The sequence below is a fragment of the Athene cunicularia genome (assembly GCF_003259725.1).
Source record: "Athene cunicularia isolate RWA chromosome 1 unlocalized genomic scaffold, athCun1 chr1_part1, whole genome shotgun sequence".
In the NCBI taxonomy this organism is placed as follows: domain Eukaryota; kingdom Metazoa; phylum Chordata; class Aves; order Strigiformes; family Strigidae; genus Athene; species Athene cunicularia.
In genome coordinates this window covers 1,145,070-1,155,225 of record NW_020799091.1, presented here as the reverse complement: position 1 = coordinate 1,155,225, position 10,156 = coordinate 1,145,070, and the positions used below count along the sequence as shown (strand labels likewise).

At 52.1% G+C, this 10,156-nt stretch overlaps 1 long non-coding RNA gene across 1 annotated transcript; it reads right to left on the bottom strand.

The window, feature by feature from the left end:
* Positions 1-227: 227 nt before the first annotated feature.
* LOC113482349 lies at positions 228-7,274 on the bottom strand. The gene is made up of 3 exons (XR_003398834.1): positions 7,203-7,274; positions 3,695-3,830; positions 228-257 (listed from the first exon to the last, which is right to left on the bottom strand). It is a non-coding gene; the product is annotated as an uncharacterized LOC113482349 (long non-coding RNA).
* Positions 7,275-10,156: the final 2,882 nt, after the last annotated feature.

Sequence of the window (10,156 nt, the reverse complement as noted above, 5' to 3'; positions counted from 1 at the left end):
AGGAACAGCCAAAAGGCATTTCCACACACCCCCTCCCCATCCCATCCCAATTACCTGTCAAAGCCTTCAGGTTCCTGGTGGCCAGGACACCAGCTGAGCGTAACAAGACTCAGCCACATGCACAGCTCCAACCTTGCAAGATCGGCTGTGTCCAGTGGCCTGAGGGCGATTTGCAACAGAGAAGCAAAGAAGAAATGTTTGCAACAGCTGGATGGGGTTTTTTTGTGCTTTCAGTGAAGCAGCAGCTGTGGTTAATTCTAAAATGGGAAATAGAGAAAAGTTCATTGGATGATTGACAGCTTTCCTACCTCCAAGTTATAAAAGAAGGAAAATGGCAACCTAACGGCAGCTTTTGCTTCTAAAATTAACATAATTCTCCCTGACGCAAGAATGTGGCTCTGCAATACCAGCAGCACAAACCCCAGTGATCTGGCAGGACAGAGATCTGACCCTGGAAAAGTCTTTAGCGTGTGGATGCAGCCCATTGACATCCGGAGCGAAATGCTGGCAGCCCCTTCTAAAGATTACACTAGCAGGCATTGCTCTGCAAGAATGCATCGGGGTTGCATCATGTGAGCCCCTTGAATTTTCCAGAAATCCTGCCTGCCGCCTCTTTCCTGCCAAGTTTTCACTATAGAGTAGCTAGGAAATACATACTGCAATTCCCTGCTGGCGTATTTTAAACAGGCAGGAGTATTTAGGCTAAGCATACTGTGTGGGGTTTGATGTATGGGGACATATGAAATATGTCACTTTATGGTAAGGGTCCACGTGCAGAACCAGTATTCTGGGATACAGAAAACTTCAGATCAAGAGAAATAGACGATTAAATGTATTAAACATCACGTGTGACCTGTGTATCTTTCATGCACTGCAAAATGACATCCAAAGTGGCATTAAAGTTGCAAAAAGCACTAAAAAGCTTGCAAAGGGCAAATCAGTTCAACTGAGCAACTTTTGCTTGAGCTCAACCACTTTTATGACACTTTTATAAGTGCAAAGAAACCCTCAAATGTTTTCTCTCGGTTCTTATCAATGCACGCTCAATCCTTCACCGGCTGGTCGCCTGGCTTTAGAGACTGCTCTTGGGCTTCTGCAGACACATCCTAAACTGCCACAAGGGTTATCCTCCTTCTGTGGGCCCACGTGAAGGGACCCGGCTGCTGTGACATTGGCCTCCCAGGTGGCTGCATCGTGGCACCCCAAAGATGCAGCGACTCACATCTAGACCCGAAGAGGTCTGGTCCCACCAGATCTGCACAACAAGGTTGGGGCAACAAAGAGCCCGTGGCCCCCTGGACCCTGGGAAGGATGAAGCCCCTTTTCCTGTTGTGTGGCTCTGGGCAGCTTTTCTGTTGCCTCTGTGAGAGTGGAAAAGACAAGGAGGCTGCCAAGCCCCTTCCTAAGCATCCCTTTGCTTACATATCTGCAGCATGTGGGTGACAAGGAACATACACGCTGTTTGCTTCTGCTGGACCGCTGCCTGGTGCAGGGGGGGTGCTGAGCCCGGCATGTCTTTCCTCAGATTCATCCTTTCCTGCCTTAAAACTGCTGCATCAAGCGCCCGAAGTCCACAAGGCAGGCAAAACACCAGCCCCAGCCTTGTCCTACATTCAGCTCCCCCCTCCCATCCCATCAGCATCATCAGTTTTGCAGTTTGGCTTGTTGGGGACCTCATTTCCAACAACCAAAGCACTTGGAGGGACACTGGAAAGATTGGTGAGACGGGCTGTTGTGTAACTTGTGTGCCTACACACGAGCAGGAATGCACACACGTGCACATGCGTGCAGACACTGAACCCACCCCGCTGCAGCGCAGCTCTGTGCTGGAAGGAGAAGATTGGCTGGCGGAGGATCTCTCTCCAAGCAAGGGCTGGTTTTAGGGGCGTTTCTGTTCCCTCAGCTGGCTCCAGAATAAATGGTTTCCTTTTCCATCCCATTTCCTTAGAAGAGGCCTGAAACGCTGCTGCGCTGCGGGGTGGGGGTGGGGGGGCATGTGGGTCTGTGCCTCCTCTCAGCTTTCTGACAGCTTCAGCCAAATTTAAAGGAGAAGCAGACAGCTCAAACCTTTTCAATTCCATATGCTTCTTGAAAACAGGCAGCCAGAAAGAGACAAGGAAGAGCCTTAACGTCACAGCAGACGAGGACTCAGCTTTTAACGAGACATCAGAGATTCTCCCTTGCAGCCCCACTCTGTGCATGGCTCTGAGCAGAACAACCTCCCTGGTCCTGGACCTTCTCTGCTCATATCTTGTAATAAAGGGTCAAAAACTGGAAATGGCACATTCCTCGCTGGCTCAGGCTCCTCCTCACAGTGGGGAAACTGAGGCTACAGCATCCCAAATCACTCCCTGCTCTTGAGACAGCCCTGGCGTTCGTGGGGCTGACGTGGCTGAAAAACTAATCACTTTCTTTTTCTTTCGGTTAACTTGCGGGTGGATCCAGATGGTGCCAGTCCCTGCGAGGCAGAAGGGAGAGAGGGAGGGAGGAGACACAGGCCAAGGCAGCTCATCCAAGCAGCCTGGAAAGGGCATCCCGGAATCCTGACTCCTGTTGCTTTGCCATGACCCCAAACCAGAGCTCCTCTATCAGTGTAGAAAGAGTGTGGGACCCAGCAGCCACGTGGGTCCTCCCAGCTTGCTGCCCAGGGGTGGCAAACTCCATCCAGACATCCCCAGGACCCCGTCTCCTCCCACCTGGCCAGGCTCCTGGGAAGGTAGGGGGTGCAGGGGTTTGCAATCCGACCCGTCGCCCGCGCTGGACCTCCGCCGAGGCCACGCAGATGTCATTCTTTCCACCCAAAAGCCCCAGAGGAATTTCCCCCCGCCTCGATGTGTTGGCAAGGAGACCCTGTGGATTTTGAACTTTTCTCTGGGAGTATTAAACAGGGATTACAAACCGGGATCAAGGGAGCCTCTCTCCTCTATGCCCTGTGAGAAAGCTGCAGCTGTGGCCTCGCTGGCCTGTCCTTCCTTGTTTGTGCATCACACCATACCTGCGTGATACCACGGGTGGGGAATTCCCCCTTCTCCGGGGCAATTACAGTTTTCTAAATCTCCCTTTTTCTCCTCCATCACATCTTCTGAAGAAACAAAAGGTGACCAGTGCTTTGCAGAGGAACTTGCACCTTTAGGGCATATAAACCCAGGCTGTGACCTACAGGAAAGCCAGGAGCTGGCATCCTCAACTCCAGGCACAGCAGGCTAGCAGAGATAAATTTGGCTCATCACTGCTGCAGACCAGACAGGCCAGGGCACAGATCCACGGGACACTCAGCCTTTCAGCTTCACTGCCATCCTTTGTGTGCTGTCTATTCAGACAAAGCTGGTCCCTTCCAGCTCCAGCCAAACCAGGACCTGGGCATGGCTGCCAGCCAGAGTGGGGGAAAAGGGCTGCGATTCTGCCCGAGTCTGAGACATCCCTGCCTGCAAAGCCATTGCCCTGTGACGCCTTGAGCTGCATGAGTGAGTTCAGAGTGGCAAAGGAGGATGCTGCAAGGGGAGAATTAAAGCACCAGTCTTGAACCTGCCCTTGAGTTGAGCAGAGAAGCAGAATCGCCCCAAAGCCTTTGCCTGTAGGTACCCAGAGAACCAGGCGAGCTCTGACTAGTTCTGGTTGGGGAACCCCTCACCCAACACACGCGTGATTTGCCTAGAGGTGAGGCCATGGTGTTTGAGTGCTGTTGGGAACTCACCTGAGCCTGAAGTCACGCTGCCTGCCACCGTCCCCGGCTCCCACGGCTCCTCGTGCAGCTCTGGGAGATGATCTCAGGCTGGATCCCTCCATCAGCTACAGCTGCTTCCAGGCTCCATCCAGACTCATCTGCTCTGCTACAAGGAGAGATTTGGCTGATGAAACTGAGACACACCAAGTTCCTCAGCAATCCCCGCTGGATCAGCGGTAACGCTGCTCCTGGGGCTGCCCTGGGAAGCCCTAAGGAATGCTCTGGGGAGGGCTGAATTACAGAATTTTGATTTGAGAAGGTTTGAGCTGACCTAGGGAGGGTTTCTTTAAGGCTGGTTCACCTTCTCTGGCCATTCTTGCTCAAAACCATGCTCAGCAGATGCGGGCAGGAGAAGCGAGGAGTGGTCCGGAGGCGGGGGAACATTCACATCAGCGCCCCGTTTGTCACACCCTTGCCGGCAGATGTGATAATGCTGTCACCAGGATGGGGGACACAATGGGGACGTGCAACTTTGAGAATCTGACTGTATCAGGGAGTCTCCCAGGCTTGTTGCATCCTCTGCAGGAAGACTAGATGCATTCAAGGTGGAGGCTGCAATGATCGGCATCACCTTTGCTGCCCCCACTGTGATCTTTGAAAACCCCAGTTTTTAATCACAGAATCATCGAGGCTGGAAAAGACCTTGAAGCTCCTCCAGCCCAACCATGACCCTCCCCCTGACCGTTCCCAACTCCCCCAGATCCCTCAGCGCTGGCTCAGCCCGTCTCTTCAACCCCTCCAGGGATCCCGGGGACTCCCCCCTGCCCTGGGCAGCCCATTCCAACGCCCAACAGCCCCTTCTGCACAGAAATCCTTCCTCAGAGCCAGCCTGACCCTGCCCTGGGCAGCTTGAGGCCATTCCCTCGGGGCCTGGCGCTGGGGCCTTGGCTCCAGAGACTCATCCCCCCTCTCTGCCCCCTCCTGGCAGGGAGTTGCAGAGGGCCAGGAGGTCTCCCCTCAGCCTCCTCTTCTCCAGACTGAACCCCCCCAGTTCCCCCAGCCGCTCCCCAGCAGACCTGTGCTCCAGACCCTGCCCCAGCTCCATTGCCCTCCAAGACCCAACCCTGCCATGTGCTGTGCTCCCTCCAGGAGACGTTCAGCACCAGGATGGTGTCTCAGCTGCTTTGCAGTGCCAGACCCATGCTGGCTCTGAGCACCCCTGCCTTCCTCATCTGCAACACAGAGAAACCCCAGGGGTAACTGAGCTACCCAGAAGAGGAGGTGAGGCTCATAATCTCCGAGGCTCATGAGGATTTACAAAATGTGCAGTAGAGCAGCGTGGTTCATCTAGCTCTACTCCACCAGTGACCATGGAAGAGGCAAGCACCTTTAGGGCAAGCAACTGGTTCCAGCTTGCCTGCACTCCATTGCGTTTGTGTCACCCCAGCACCCAGACCTGCTGGATGAGGGATGCTCAGCATATATCCCCATTAGTATCTATTTATGGCACTAATTAGTCTAATTTGTCTAATCCTTTTAGATTAGATCCCACCTGCCTCCTGTGGATGCAACTGAGTGATAAAGGACTGCCCAGGATCTGTTTTAAAATGATCTGCTAGCTTCTACCTAGCTCCATGCTCTTAACTATGGGATCTGGTGAACAGCTTTAATCCTCTGCCCCACTAAATCTGAGAGTTACAGGAAGGGACTAAATATCTCTCCTCTACAAATTGACTTCATTGCTATCCTTGCTACAGACCGTGCTTGATCCTGGAAAGCAGAAATCCTGCTTCATGGCAGGACTGTCACTGACACAGGAAAACAAGGGTCAGCCTCCTGGGTCACTGTAGCCTCCAGGAAAGGGTGAATGTACAAAGCTGCTGCTGCAGTTTATATTTAAAAAGTTCTGTCCAAAGAGCCTGTTAGACTGCAGTGTTTGCTTTCGCTTGCTTTTGTAGAAATAAAGCGCTCCTTTAACATATAATTAGGTGAATTACTAACACTGCTTTAAATAAGACAAGCCAAATGACCACGACAGCATCAGTCCAGATGTTTTACAGCTGGGCATGGGTTGTTTGCCTCAGAGCTGGGGGTTGGACTCCCGATACCAGTCGGATTTCACTGTCCTCCACCCCAGCAGCTCCCCCACAGCCAGCCCAGGTGCTGCCACAACAGGCTGCAAACCTCCCTCTGGTTTGTCAGGGCGTGTAGGATCAGACCCATACCACAGACTATATGCTTTCTTACTTTTAATTAAAGTACGTTTTAGCTCAGTAGATCTGTAGCCCCCTAAATCCAAAGACTCCCCAGGGAGCGTAACCACACTCGAAATAACCCGTGACCAAAGAAACGCGAGTTTTGCCCTATGCACAAGAGTGTTTTAAAGCTGGAGGGGAGGAGTTGTGCTGGAGAAGTGGATGTGTCTTTTGGCAGCTGGGCCCTCTCATTAAAGGAGCAGAGAAGACGGAAGAAGGCAACTCCCAGTATCGCTCCCCCTTCCCAGACCTCTCCTCCCATCCCACTGCTGTAGGATCTCCTACGTGGCACTGTGGGGGCAGGGAGAGCTGGCCAGAACGCCTCTAAAGTCCAATTGCACTTGGAAATCACTTGATGGGCAACAGAAATCTCCCCCCTGCGATGCAGATCAAGCCCAATTCCTAGCACTTTTGCCCTGGAAAAAAAATGTTCCTGGTCAAAATTAAGCCTTTTGGTGGGATTTACTCATTTTTCGCACATTCTAAAGCCCTGCAGATTTATTATGGCTGGCTTAGAAAGCAATGCACTCAGGATTGTGTTGTCTGAGGGGATGAATTAACACCGTGGGGAAGTTAGCAACGGGAGGAATAGGTTGGAATACACCCACAAAAATCAGGCAAAAATTTGAGATGTCTTCATGCCAGGCTGCCTGTGCTCAAACACAAAGAACTACTTTTATTCAACTCCAAATTCCCATTATTGAGGCAAAGCCATTTAAAAGGACTGAAGCACAGAACCCTGCGCTTGTATCAAAGGAGTTTGGTGCTAGGAGGCATTGAAAGAGATCATGATTAAAAGTTTTAGAGTTTAAATTTCACTAGGAAGAAAAAAAAAACCTTACATGGGAAGTAATTACACGGAAGGGTTTGAAGGTGGAGCAATTCAGAGCTTGGCAGAGAAAAACAGCTGACACTGGAAGTTTAAAGGAACTTTTCTCATTTCTCAGCTGGTACATGCTGCTGGTACAGACCAGTAACATCTCGCATGTGTATTCATTGTTTGCTAAGAGCAAATTCATATTTTACTATGGCAACGTATTAATAAATCAAAGATTGTGCTAGAAAAACAATGAGGCTACATTCTGATCATTTATGCAGACACAAAGCCCAGAAATTTGCTCCAGATATACGCTAGGGTACACGAAAATATGATGCTCAAGGTATTTCAAACCTCTCTCTCCCACTGAAACCCTCCCAGAAGGAAGCTGATCTCTGAACATCAGGTTGTGAAGCCATTAGGACTATTTAGGCACATTATCATTAGAGACTGAAGTGTAAAGTACCTTCCAGGATGCAAAATGTCCAGTGAAGATGGCAGCTGGCAACATTTTGTTCAGGTCTTTCTTTCTCCACACACACCACTGAAAAAAAAAAAAAAAAAAAAAAACTTCATGCGTGGCACCCAAAAGGTCATCCAGTGAGTGAGACCCCTTGGCACTTTTCCCCTGTAACAGCTTTTGTGCAAATAACACGGCGTGGATCAATTCAGCCATAATAAAGGCTACTGGGAATAACTGAAGGGGACAATCTTTCTCACAGATAGAAGTAAACACCTAGTGACCAGAACAAACCTCCCGTTATCTGCTATCGCTGATATCAAGGTCTTGTTGCAGCAAAACATGCTGTGAGCAAAATCATCGTAGAAACACGCATTTTGTTTTGCTATTAGAGTTCTGGGGAGCTGGTTTGTTGCAGCTGGTGGAAAATTTTGTGCAGAGAGGGCTCAAAGACCTCCCCTCATCTGAGGTGTGGAGTATCTACTCACATGGCATCATCTGAATGGTTTAGACAGAAGAAAAACGTCACTTTTTGATGCCATCTCCTAGAATCACTGAATTGATGTTGTGCAGGGGAACGGACAGTGGGAAGCTGAGATGAACCCAAAGCAAGATGCTTTGCAAGACAACAACCGAGGTCTGAGGGCAGAATATTCAAAGCCAGAAGACAAAATCAGATGCTGCTTTCTACTGTAGCAACAAGAGGTAGCAACCTGCTGAGACTGTCTTCCAAGGCAAACAGAAAAAGTTGCAGAGCCAAAACCAGAGGGGGAAAAATGAACTTACATGGTGATTAGAAGCAAGGGAAGATATAGACACCATTTAAACAACAGAATGATGCAGCACCCTTCTGCTAATGTGGTAACAGTCAATGAGGACAGTCCTTAATTACCGGGTGGCACCTAACACAGAATCACAGAGAATCATCGAGGCTGGAAAAGGACCTTGAAGCTCCTCCAGCCCAGCCATGACCCTCCCCCTGACCGTTCCCAACTCCCCCAGATCCCTCAGCGCTGGCTCAGCCCGACTCTTCAACCCCTCCAGGGATCCCGGGGACTCCCCCCTGCCCTGGGCAGCCCATTCCAACGCCCAACAGCCCCTTCTGCACAGAAATCCTTCCTCAGAGCCAGCCTGACCCTGCCCTGGGCATCTTGAGGCCATTCCCTCGGGGCCTGGCGCTGGGGCCTTGGCTCCAGAGACTCATCCCCCCTCTCTGCCCCCTCCTGGCAGGGAGTTGCCGAGGGCCAGGAGGTCTCCCCTCAGCCTCCTCTTCTCCAGACTGAACCCCCCAGTTCCCCCAGCCGCTCCCCAGCAGACCTGTGCTCCAGACCCTGCCCCAGCTCCGTTGCCCTTCTCTGGCCACGCTCGAGTCATTCAATGGCCTTTTTGGGGTGAGGGGCCCAGAACTGAACCCAGGAATCGAGGGGCGGCCTCCCCAGTGCCCAGCCCAGGGCTCAGATCCCGTCCCTGCTGGCCACGTTATTGCTGATATATCACTATATCCCAGATATCCATAAAAAAAAAATCTCATTCCAGCTTAAAATGTGACGGGGTTGAAACAGTGGTGTTCCATACTTCTGACTCAGCGCAGAAACTTCTTTATGGCACATACTTTGCTGCAAGCGCTCTCGGCCAGGCAGTCTGGCACTGGGCAGCATGAGCATTTAACTCCTTCAACATTACTTTGGGGCTGCGAATATTTGCTGCTATAATGCCTTTGTAAACGGCCTGAGTTTGCCAGACAGAAGGATTTTGCCACAGTGTTATGCTAGAATGAAGAACAGACCCCGACCGACCTGCTCATTCCACGCCCGCGGTGCAGGGGAAGATTTGGAAGTATGGAAGGTGTGATGGGTAAGAAGTTCACCCCTCCAGCAGTGGGGGAGGAAGAGGGGCTGTTAGTACAGGTGGGGAGATGGATGGAAAACCAGTCTCTGGGGGATAAAGCAATCTCTCAACCTGTCCTGCCCTGTGAGGACAGGCTGGGAGAGTTGGGGGGTTCAGCTGGAGAAGAGAAGGCTCCGGGGAGACCTTAGAGCGGCCCCCCAGGGCTGAAAGGGGCTGCAGGAACAGGGGGAGGGAATCGTTATCAGGGGGTGTAGGGATAGGATAGTGGTAAAAGTTTTAAACTGTCAGAGGGGAGATCTAGATGAGATCTAAGGCAGAAATTGTTCCCTGTGAGGGGGTGAGGCCCTGGCACAGGCTGCCCAGAGAAGCTGTGGCTGCCCCCTCCCTGGAAGGGTTCAAGGCCAGGTTGGACGGGGCTTTGGGCAACCTGGGCTGGTGGAAGGTGGCCCTGCCCGGGGCAGGGGGTTGGAACTGGATGATCTTTAGGTTCCCTTCCAACCCAAACCAGTCCGTGATTCTGTGGTAACACGAGGAAACCGTCCAGCCTCCTGTGACTCGGCCATCAGGTCCCTGAAAGCGAATGAAGGTCCTCTTGGGTCTCAGCGAACAGGGGGGCATTTCAGATGGCAAATGTGGCTTGGGCCAGGCGCTGATGTCAAACACTGGCTGCCTGTGACTGCTCCGGCCGTGGCTGAAGCCCTTTGCAACAGCCCTGACCTCACGGCGGATGACCCCCCGGGGAAAAAAAAAAACAATCACCCGCCTCACCTACCAACAACCACCCAGCCTCAAGACAGGGGCGGGGAAAGATAGGCCAGAGCCCCATCAAAAATACAAAAGCACCGTTCTGGCTTAGGAGAGGCTCCCATCCCCCTGCTGCCGGCAGAAGGAGGGACCACGCGTCCCCCCAGCCCCGCCGGACCCCCCCTCGCTGCAGCAGCGGGGCCGGGCGCTCCCTGCCATTGGCGGGAGGCCGGGAGAGCTTTAGCGGATCCTCCCCTTCCTCTCCCTCCCTAAGCGTTTTTGAGAGGTTTTTTCCCAACTTTCCAGAAGTTTCTCCCCGGCCCCTTATATACCCCCTCCGCGGGACCGCGAGGTGCATAGGGGAGCCG